The sequence below is a fragment of the Aethalodelphis obliquidens genome, unplaced genomic scaffold (genome assembly GCF_003676395.1).
Source record: "Aethalodelphis obliquidens isolate GAN/ISIS:26980383/991018 unplaced genomic scaffold, ASM367639v1 scaffold11, whole genome shotgun sequence".
Classification (NCBI taxonomy): domain Eukaryota; kingdom Metazoa; phylum Chordata; class Mammalia; order Artiodactyla; family Delphinidae; genus Aethalodelphis; species Aethalodelphis obliquidens.
In genome coordinates, this window is record NW_020837955.1 from 33825096 (window position 1) to 33836897 (window position 11802).

At 42.2% G+C, this 11802-nt stretch overlaps 1 pseudogene; it reads right to left on the minus strand.

The window, feature by feature from the left end:
* Positions 1-556: 556 nt before the first annotated feature.
* On the minus strand, positions 557-10187 carry LOC113623619 (10 kDa heat shock protein, mitochondrial-like; annotated as a pseudogene).
* Between the last annotated feature and the right edge of the window lie 1615 nt (positions 10188-11802).

The window sequence follows — 11802 nt, forward strand, 5'->3', positions numbered from 1 at the left end:
AAAGGAATTTTAAGACATATTACTGTAGGTAATGAATTCTGTCATCTTTAATGCTCTTTGAAAAATGCAAATAAGGATCAGAATTAATTTTAATTGCATTTTCCTTACTGAAATGTTTCTTTTAATGCAACAATGTTTCTTTTAAGGCTCCAAAGCTGGGCTTCCTGGGGCCTAGGATCTATTCAGGTTCCAATATTAGCATCCTAAAATGTTGGAGAACACAAGAAGGATGACTTCCTCTTGGGAATGTTCTGGAAGTCTCGAATAGCCTGGAAGCCAGTTAACCATCAAGACAGAGTGTCAGGGCAGTTGACTGAATCCCCTTCCAGAAGTGACTTTCCAGTCCCCTGGCAGGCCTGGAATCCCTTAAAAGAGCTGCCACCCCGGGCTTCCCTGGTGGCGCAGTGGTTGAGAGTCTGCCTGCCGATGCAGGGGACGCAGGTTCGTGCCCCGGTCCGGGAAGATCCCACATGCCGTGGAGCGGCGGGGCCCGTGAGCCATGGCTGCTGAGCCTGCGCGTCCGGAGCCTGTGCTCTGCAACAGGAGAGGCCACAGAGGTAAGAGGCCCATGTAGCGCAAAAAAAAAAAAAAAAAAGAGCTGCCACCCCAAAGAAGCTCTTGACTGACTACATGCCTAATCTCTGATTAAATCCAGTTATGGAAACAGATGAAAAGAAGAGCCACACTTGGCTCACAGGAGCCTGGGCATTGGAACATCTGTGGAAAATATTGGGTCCCTTATCCACATACGCAGACAGTTTGGGCGTTTTCCAAATCCACATCAGTGCCAACAACTTCTTTATCTTTTCCTGGGGAGCAAGGAGCCGGCTGCACAAACCAGTCATAGCGGGCCAGAGACTGTCACCCTTAGAAAAGCCTGCCAGGAAGGTAGGCCCTTGGCGGGTGTCGGGAACTTGGATTTCGGGATCACTCCCACCATTCCCAGAATTGATAAGAGTGACCAACTATGCCTAAACGATTCGTACACACAGTGGGGTTCATGCTGAACACCTGTTTCCTTGTGAGAGGCTGGAATTTTGGTATGTGCTGGGCAGAAGTTGCCTATGTGACCGGCACCTTCAATAAAAACCTTGAGTCTCTAATGAGCTTCCCTGGTCAACAATATTTCACGTGTGCTGTCACAACTTGTCGCTGGAGGAATCAAGTGCATCCTTTGTGACTCCACTAGGAGAGGACTCCTGGAAGCTTGGGCCTACTTTGCTCTGAACACCAGCCCCTGTGCCTTTCCCCTTTGCTATTTGGCTTTGTATCCTCCAGCTGCAATAAATTACAGCCATGAATACAGCTATATGCTGAATCCTGTGAATCCCCTGAACAAATCATTGAATCTGGGGGTAGTCTTGGGGACGCCCTACACAGGCTATTCTTCTTTTGGGGGGATATCATTAGTTTATTATAAAAGAGAAACATGGAAATTATTTACATGATGAAATACCTCAGTGGGATGGGCAGCTTCACGTGATGCCATTTCAGTAGTGACTTATTTCAGTCTACATACTTTCCAAGAATGTCACCATCTCTAAGTAAGAAATAATCCTTGTCTAGAACTGCTTTGGTGCCTTAGAGCCCAGTCCGGTAACTACTACTGTTGTTTGCAATACTTTCCTTGAGATTTTTCTGGAAGCATAATGCCTCTCTTGGTTACAGTTTCCGCTGTACTCTTTTCAACTAATACTTGGTCAAAGAGGGGGAAAAACTTTCTAAATGCCTGTCCTGCCCTGACTCTGGCCACCGTAGTTTAGTTCATACTCTCCACAAGGCTACTCTTATCTATAACATTAGCATAAAGATTTTTCTTGGTCCAACCCTTATTAGGATGGGCACAGAGGAAGATATGGTTAGCTGCATTTGATCACTGAGAAAACAAGCCCAGAGAAGACTGGTTTAACAGCTAGGAGGGGCAGAGCTGGAATTAGAGCTCAAGTTTTCTGTTTCCACACCCAGCAGTCAATCTTCTTGCCAAAGGTTGGGGTGCCTCCCCTCTCTCCACCCTCTATTTCTCCCCCTTAACTCTGGAGAACCTGTCTGGCAGGTCTGACAGGGCTTGGGGGTGAAAGGGGAGGGAGGAAGGCGTCAGTTCCAGTCATCCTCCCACCTTCCCAGAGATAACGTCTCCAGCCCTACCCTCTGTCCCACTCCATCCGAGCCTGGCCACAGCCTTCTTTATCCTTCCCTCCCAGTACCCACCACCATCTCCCTCAAATCCTTTGTTTTAGTATCTATTGGTCATCATCTTCATCCTCATTTATTTTCTGGATGCCTCCAGAATGTGCCAGAGACTAAGATGACACCGATGGGCCTTGGCCACAGGGGGCTGTCCCTAACTTACTCTTAGAGGAAGTACTTAGAGTGCCCACCTTAGGTCCCCACACCCAGCAGAGCCACCCAAGCAGGGCAAGGAGAGGCAATGACTCGGAGGCTCTCATCCTGTTCCACCTCTGAGACTTCTCGCCTTTTTCTCTTTCCGCAAGTGTGGATCTCTAGGTCTGAAATCCCAGAAACAATAGATCTGGTCATGCGTTCCCTCTCCTCTTTTCTGTTTTCCCACCTGTTGTAAGGTGGTCACAGGAAAGAACTCTGCTGTGCTTATGTCTGTACCCTCTCCCCAGCCTTTATCCCATGTCACAGTCTGTTTTGCAGATGCTAGCACACTGAGCAAAGGAAATCAAGTCTGACTGATTCTACATTCTTGCTAATTTAATGGAAGATGATTACCCAAGCCCAAATACCACATAAAATTATAAAGTATTTTGGGCTAAATGTGTCTCTTTTAAGATTCAGCAAATGACCTTAGTGAAGTTGAAAAGACAGGATATCTGGGGTCTATGAATTTAACATATTTTCTTATTTTTTCTGTCTACCATGTTTCTTCAAATCTAGAAATGCCATCAGTGATTAAACACATCATTTTATGAGAAAAAAAAGCACTCCTAATTATAATTTTAGGATGCATCCCAATTTCAGAGATTTAAAAATTTGGACTATTGGATGCAAAGAAATACAGCATTTTTTTTTTTTTTTTTTTTGCGGTGCACGGGCTTCTCACTGTTGTGGCCTCTCCTGTTGCAGAGCACAGGCTCCGGACGTGCAGGCTCAGCGGCCATGGCTCATGGGCCCAGCCACTCCGCGGCATGTGGGATCTTCCCGGACCGGGGCACCAAACTGTGTCCCCTGCATCGGCAGGCGGACTCTCAACCACTGCGCCACCAGGGAAGCCCCTTCTGCCCATTTTTTGATTGGGTTGTTTATTTTTTTAATATTGAGCTGAATGAGCTGTTTATATATTTTGGTGATTAATCCTTGGTCCGTTGATTCGTTTGCAAATATTTTCTCTCCTTCTGAGGGTTGTCTTTTTGTCTTGTTTGTAGTTTCCTTTGCTTTGCAAAAGCTTTTAAGTTTCATTTTGTCCCATTTGTTTATTTTTGTTTTTATTTCCATTACTCTAGGAGGTGGATCAGAAAAGATAATGCTGTGATTTATGTCAAAGAGTGTTCTTCCTATGTTTTCCTCTAAGCGTTTTTGATGTCTGGTCTTACATTTAGGTCTCTAATCCATTTTGAGTTTATTTTTGTGTATGGTGTTAGGGAGTGTTCTAATTTCATTCTTTTACATGTAGCTGTCCAGTTTTCCCAGCACCACTTTTTTTTTTTTTTTTTTTTTTGCGATATGCGGGCCTCTCACTGTTTTGGCCTCTCCCGTTGTGGAGCACAGGCTCCGGATGCACAGGCTCAGCGGCCATGGCTCACGGGCCCAGCCACTCCGTGGCATGTGGGATCCTCCTGGACTGGGGCACGAATCCATGTCCCCTGCATTGGCAGGCAGACTCTCAACCACTGAGCCACCAGGGAAGCCCCCAGCACCACTTATTGAAGTGACTGTCTTTTCTCCACTGTATATCCTTGCCTCCTTTGTCATAGACTAGTTGACCATAGGTGCGTGGGTTTATCTCTGGGCTTTCTATCCTGTTCCATTGATCTATATTTCTGTTTTTGTGCCAGTACCATGTTGTCTTGATTACTGTAGCTCTGTAGTATAGTCTGAAGTCAGGGAGTCAGATTCCTCCTGCTCCGTTTTTTTCCCTCAAGACTGCTTTGGCTATTCAGGGCCTTTTGTGTCTCCATACAAATTTTAAGATTTTTTGTTCTAGTTCTGTAAAAAATGCCACTGGTAATTTGATAGGGATTGCATTGATTCTGTAGATTGCTTTGGGTAGTATAGTCATTTTCACAATATTGATTCTTCCAATCCAAGAACATGGTATATCTCTCCATCTGTTGGTATCATCTTTAAGTTCTTTCAACAGTGTCTTACAGTTTTCTTCATACAGGTCTTTTGTCTCCCTAGGTAGGTTTATTCCTGGGTATTTTATTCTTTTTGTTGCAGTGGTAAATGGGAGGCATTCCTTAATTTCTCTTTCAGATTTTCATCATTAGTGTATAGGAATGTAAGAGATTTCTGTGCATTAATTTTGTATTCTGCAACTTTACCAAATTCATTGATTAGCTCTAGTAGTTTTCTGGTAGCATCTTTGGGATTCTCTATGTACAGTATCACGTCATCTGCAAACAGTGACAGTTTTACTTCTTCTTTTCCAATTTGTATTCCTTTTATTTCTTGTTTTTCTCTGATTGCCGTGGCTAGGACTTCCAAAACTATGCTGAATAATAGTGGCGAGAGTGGACGTCCTTGTTTTGTTCCTGATCTTAGAGGAAATGCTTTCAGTTTTTCACCATTGAGAATGATGTTTGCTGTGGGTTTGTCATATATGGCCTTTATTATGTTGAGGTAGGTTCCCTCTATGCCCACTTTCTGGAGAGTTTTTATCATAAATGGGTGTTGAATTTTGTCAAAAGCTTTTTCTGCATCTATTGAGATGATCATATGGTTTTTATTCTTCAGTTTGTTAATATGGTGTATCACATTGATTGATTTGCGTATATTGAAGAATCCTTGCATCCCTGGGATAAATACCACTTGATCATGGTGTATGATCCTTTTAATGTGTTGTTGGATTCTGTTTCCTAGTATTTTGTTGAGGATATTTACATCTATATTCATCAGTGATATTGGTCTGTAATTTTCCTTTTTTGTAGTATCTTTGTCCGGTTTTGGTATCAGGGTAATTATGGCCTCATAGAATGAGTTTGGGAGTGTTCCTTCCTCTGCAATTTTTTGGAAGAGTTTAAGAAGGATGGGTGTTAGCTCTTCTTTAAATGTTTGATAGAATTCACCTGTGAAACCATCTGGTCCTGGACTTTTGTTCCTTGGAAGATTTTTAATCACAGTTTCAATTTCATGACTTGTGATTGGTCTGTTCATATTTTCTATTTCTTCCTGGTTCAGTCTTGGGAGGTTGTACCTTTCTAGGAATTTCTCCATTTCTTCCAGGTTGTCCATTTCATTGGCATAGAGTTGCTTGTAGTATTCTCTTAGGATGCTTTGTATTTCTGCAGTGTCTGTTGTAACTTTTCCATTTTCATTTCTAATTTTATTGATTTGAGTCCTCTCCCTCTTTTTCTTGATGAATCTGGCTAATGGTTTATCAATTTTGTTTACCTTCTCAAAAAACAAGCTTTTAGTTTTATTGATCCTTGCTATTGTTTTCTTTGTTTCTATTTCATTTATTTCTGCTCTGATCTTTATGATTTCTTTCCTTCTGCTAACTTTGGGTGTTGTGTGTTCTTCTTTCTCTAGTTCCTTTAGGTGTAAGGTTAGATTGTTTTTTGAGATTTTTCTTGTTTCTTGAGGTAGGCTTGTAAACTTCCCTCTTAGAACTGCTTTTGCTGCATCCCATAGATTTTGGATCATCGTGTTTTCATTGTCATTTGTCTCTAGGTATTTTTTGATTTCCTCTTTGATTTCTTCAGTGATCTCTTGGTTATTTAGTAACGTATTGTTTAGCCTCCATATGTTTGTGTCTTTTACGGTTTTTTCCCTGTAATTGATTTCTAATCTCATAACGTTGTGGCCAGAAAAGATGCTTGATATGATTTCAATTTTCTTAAATTTACTGAGGCTTGATTTGTGACCCAAGATGTGATGTATCCTGGAGAATGTTCCATGTGCACTTGAGAAGAAAGTGTAATCTGCTGTTTTTGGATGGAATGTCCTATAAATATCAATTAAATCTATCTGGTCTATTGTGTCATTTAAAGGTTGTGTTTCCTTATTAATTTACTGTTTGAATGATCTCTCCATTGGTGTAAGTGAGGTGTTTAAGTCCCCCACTATTATTGTTGATTTCCTCTTTTATAGCTGTTAGCAGTTACCTTATGTATTGAGGTGCTCCCATGTTGGGTGCATATATATTTATAATTGTTATATTTTCTTCTTGGATTGATCCCTTGATCATTATGTAGTGTCCTTCCTTGTCTCTTGTAACATTCTTTATTTTAAAGTCTTGATATGATTATTGCTACTCCAGCTTTCTTTTGATTTCCATTTCCATGGAATATCTTTTTCCACCCCCTCACTTTCAGTCTGTATGTGTCCCTATGTCTGAAGTGGGTCTCTTGTAGACAGCATATAGATGGGTCTTGTTTTTGTATCCATTCAGCAAGCCTGTGTCTTTTGGTTGAAGCATTTAATCCATTCACGTTTAAGGTAATTATCCATATGTATCTTCCTATGACCATTTTCTTAATTGTTTTGTGTTTGTTTTTGTAGGTCCTTTTCTTCTCTTGTGTTTCCTGCCTAGAGAAGTTCCTTTAGCATTTGTTGTAGAGCTGGTTTGGTGGTGTTGAATTCTATTAGCTTTTGCTTGTCTGTAAAGCTTTTGATTTCTCCATCGAATCTGAATGAGATGGGTAGAGTAATCTTGGCTGTAGGTTCTTCCCTTTCATCACTTTAAGTATATCATGCCACTCCCTTCTGGCTTGTAGAGTTTCTGCTGAGAAACCAGCTGTTAACCTTATGGGAATTCCCTTGTATGTTATTTGTTATTTTTCCCTTGTTGCTTTCAATAATTTTTCTTTGTCTTTAATTTTTGCCAATTTGATTTCTATGTGTCTCAGCATGTTTCTCCTTGGGTTTAACCTGTATGGAACTCTCTGTGCTTCATGGACTTGGGTGGCTATTTGCTTTCACATGTTAGGGGAGTTTTCGACTATAATCTCTTCAAATATTTTCTCGGGTCCTTTCTCTCTGTCTTCTCCTTCTGGGACCCCTATAATGCGAATATTGTTGCATTTAATGTTGTCCCAGAGGTCTCTTAGGCTGCCTTCATTTCTTTTCATTCTTTTTTCTTTATTCTGTTCCGCAGTAGTGAATTCCACCATTCTGTCTTCCAGGTCACTTATCCATTCTTCTGCCTCAGTTATTATGCTATTGATTCCTTCTAGTGTATTTTTCATTTCAGTTATTGTGTTGTTCATCTCTGTTTGTTTGTTGTTTAATTCTTCTAGGTCTTTGTTAAACATTTCTTGCATGTTCTCCATCTTTGCCTGCATTCTTTTTCCGAGATCATGGGTCATCTTCACTTTCATTATTCTGAATTATTTTTTTGGAATGTTACCTATCTCCACTTCATTTAGTTGTTTTTCTGGGGTTTTATCTTGTTCCTTCATCTGGTACATAGCCCTGTGCCTTTTCATCTTGTCTATCTTTCTGTGAATGTGGTTTTTGTTCCACGGGCTGCAGGATTGTAATTCTTCTTCTCACATTTTCACTATTACTCGTAGTGCTGTATGAAGATCCTTGCACATGCATATTTGTGTCCATGTGTAAGTATGTCCTAAAAGTAAATTGCTGGGTATGCACTTTTCCATTTTGATAGATACTGCCAAACTGCCTTTTAAAAAGGCTTCATTAGGGCTTCCCTGGTGGCGCAGTGGTTGAGAATCTGCCTGCCAGTGCAGGGGGCACAGGTTCGAGCCCCGGTCTGGGAAGATCCCACATGCCACGGAGCAACTAGGCCCATAAGCCACAACTACTGAGCCTGTGCGTCTGAAGCCTGTGCTCCCAACAAGAGAGGCCACGATAGTGAGAGGCCCTTGCACCGCGATAAAGAGTGGCCCCTGCTTGCCGCAACTAGAGAAAGCCCTTGCACAGAAACGAAGACCCAACACCGCCAAAAATAAATAAATAAATAAATTTTTTTTAAAAAAGGCTTCATTAACATTTTTTCTTTAAATACATTAAACCCATATTAAACAAAATGGTATTTCCTAGTTAAATCAGAATGAACTACCACAAACTCTATAAACAATTATGTTCATGTTGCTTTTATCTTTCGTATGAAATTCTAGAGTATGCAGCTGCCTTATTAAGGGTTTCTTTCCAATTGTCCCAGATGCCCAGCAAACAAATCCAGGGAGTTTGTGAACTAGTTCTGGGCGTTCCACATGTGACTGTGGTTTTCACAGCCCCACAAATCACTGTTGAAAGACTAAGCCTGCAGCGTCCACTACAGTACTGGACCCTGTGATGTTCCTCAGGGCATGGATCCTTGTGCTGATTTTTGTGGGGGACCCTGAATCTCTGAGGAACTCTTGCTCTGGCTCCTCAGGGGAACCAGTTGCCTCAGGAGCAGCAGGTTAGTAGGGCTGGTTTCAGGGTCCATCACCCCATGCACACAGACCCCGTGTCACTTTCTCTCCTTGGAGGTGTTGGGATCCGTTCAGGTGTCTGGCACATTTCCTCTTAAACTCTCAAACACAAAAGGAGGTGACTATATGTCTTAATCACAGATGTGGGAACTATTGCCCATCCAAGGAAGACTATCTAGGTGAACTCAATGGCCCCACCCCTTTACTGCAGAGATAATGACTCAAAGGTAATTTTCTCAAACTTCTCTGTTGTAAGAGAACAGGGGGAAAGCTCTACAGAAATATAATATCCAGCAGAGCACTCCATATGTATCTAAAACTAATTGCCTAAGAGTAGCTATATTAGTTTGCTAGGGCTGCCATAACAAAGTACCACAGACTGGGTGGCTTAAACAACAGAAATTTAATTTTTCACCATTCTGGAGGCTAGAAGTCCAGGAAAAAGGTGTCAGCAGGTTTGGTTTCTCCTGAGGCCTCTCTCCTTGGCTTGCACAGTCGCCTCTCTGGTCCTCGCGTGGCTTTTTCTCTATGTGAGCTCATCCCTGGTATCTTCTTGTGGGTCCAAATTTCCTCTTAAAAGGACACAGGTCAGATTGCATTAGAACCCACACTAACAGCCTCATTTTAACTTAATCACTTCTTTAAAGGCCCTATCTCCAAATAAGTCACATTGCAAGGTAATGGGGGTTAGGACCATGCTATATAACAATGGGTTATTTCAGCTCATATCAGTAGCTGCTATATGTGATTTTATATAGTTATCCTAGTTGACTGGGTGGCAGTGGCCTTCACTAAAAGCAGGTACTTAAGGCACAGATGATTGATGCAGGCTGATGTATTATTGAGCCTGTTAAAGGGAATCCACAAGAGGATCTGTTTTCCTTGTAAACACTTTTTCTGTAGAACCCCACTAGACATTTCAAAGGCCAATGAAACAGGAGTGCAAATGTCTGCTTGGCTTACAAACTGATTCTGACTCTGCATCCCACTCCTCAGCCCCCAATACTTGCGTATTTTCTGTGGGAACTAGAAATATTAACAACTATTTACTACAATAGTGAGCACAGGGAATCCAAAAGTGCATGCCCTCCAGGAGTTCAGTCTAACGGGAAAAACAGAAGAGCCATATACACACCTAAATATACACCAATCCTAGCTCTACGGCCAAATACTATTAGGCTTTGGAAGAGAGACAATGTAGTTTTGCCTGGGTTTAGGGAAGAAATCATACTTGAGACTTGATGATGAAGAATTTTTCAAGGTAAAGAGCAGGTAGAATGAGGAGACTTTTAAAATATAGCAGCACTGTAATGATACAGTAAAAAACAGGAAACAAACTTAATGTCCATCAACAGACAATGGAAATAATCATATTTTCACATGCAAAATATCACTCAACAGTTAAAATTACTGAACCAGAGCTATAAATATTAACTTGGATAAATCATCACGCTGAGCCAAAAAAATAGAAGGAAAAAAGAAAAGCACTTTACAGACGAATACAAACAGCACGCCGTACCATGGGAGGCTGTGGAGCACGGTGACCCGGTGTGTGGCTAGAATCCCACGGCCTGGGGTGACATCCTGGCACTGCCACTTGTTATCCTGAGCAATTTGCATCTCCTTTCAGCTTTCTCACCTGTAAATTGGGGATCATAATAGGACTTACAGGCAGGGGTACTGTGAGGATTTATGGAAGTAATACAAGTAAAGCACGGAGAACAATGCCTGCCACCCAATAAATGTTAACTATTGTTGCAATGGTATAAAGTTTTAGAAGGAGTATAATATTTTGTTGAGTGATACATATACCGAAGTTTAAAAACATACAGGGAAACAACAATTAACAAATTTAGAATAGTGGTTACCTCTGTAGGATAGGGAAGTTTAAGAGATTAAGGAAGAGAAGGAGAGTGCTTCAACTACATTTGTAATACTATGTTTCTTTTTACTTTATTATTTTTATTTTTTGACCCCTCCTCGAGGCATGTGGGATCTTAGTTCCCTGAGATCCAACTTGCTGCCCCTGAAGTGGAAGCACGGGGTCTTAACTACTGGACTGCCAGGGACGTCCTTGTAATACTTTATTTCTTAAGCTGGGTGGTAACCATATGTTTTTCTTAGATTGGTATGTGTGTATGAAATATGTCATATTAAAAATAAAAAATTTTTTTAAAGATCAAATGAGATGAGGGTGGGATTGTATTCCTATAGACTCCAAAGATTTTTCCCTGATTAGTTTTGTGTGATTTGGGTTTAGAGGCACAGAGAATCCGGAAGAAAAGATCCTGCAGCCACCCAAACTGTCTGGCTCCTTCCCATCATTCAGATCTTGGTTCAAATATCCCTTCCTGAGGGAATCCTTCTTAACACCCATTTCAGATCAGCGCACCCCTATCCACCTTCTAACAAACGGCACTATTTTATTGAATAGGCTTATCCCTCTGGGCTGTTTTAGTAAGTTCCCCATTGGAATGCTCTGTCTTAGTCAATACTATATTTCTAAAGCCATTTTATTTTTATTTTTTAAATTAATTTATTTATGGCTGCGTTGGGTCTTCGTCGCTGCGCACGGGCTTTCTGTAGTTGCGGCGAGCGGGGGCTACTCTTCGTTGCAGTGCGCGGGCTTCTCATTACGGTGCCTTCTCTTGCTGCGGAGCATGGGCTCTAGGCGTGCGGGCTTCAGTAGCTGTGGCATACGGACTCAGTAGTTGTGGCTCGTGGCCTCCAGAGCGCAGGCTCAGTAGTTGTGGCGCACGGGCTTAGTTGCTCCGCGGCATGTGGGATCTTCCTGGACTGGAACCCATGTCCGCTGCATTGGGAGGCGGACTTTTAACCACTGCACCACCAGAGAAGTCCTAAAGCCATTTTAAATCCTCAATTATTTTTTTTGTTTTGGATGGCTGGATGAATAAGGGACTTAATGAATGGAGTCCATTCCTTCATCCTCAGGACGCCTCTTTTGAGCCAGACTGGAGGGCAGAGGTAGAATGAGGAAAGCCTGAAGAGAAGAGCGAAGATTGGAGTGGGCTGAGGAGGGAGCGGAATGAAGATCTGGAGCGGAGAAATGAGGGAGCTCTCTGAGGGTGAGGAGCCTGCGGTGAAGGTGAACGGAGGGGCACACCCCTGGCAGAGCGCGGCGGAGGCGGGGGCCTCCAGTGCGGGGGCGGGTCCCGAAGAGAGGCGGAGCTTATGAGCAGAGAGCTGGGAGCTGCCGGTGGGCGGGTCCCGAAGA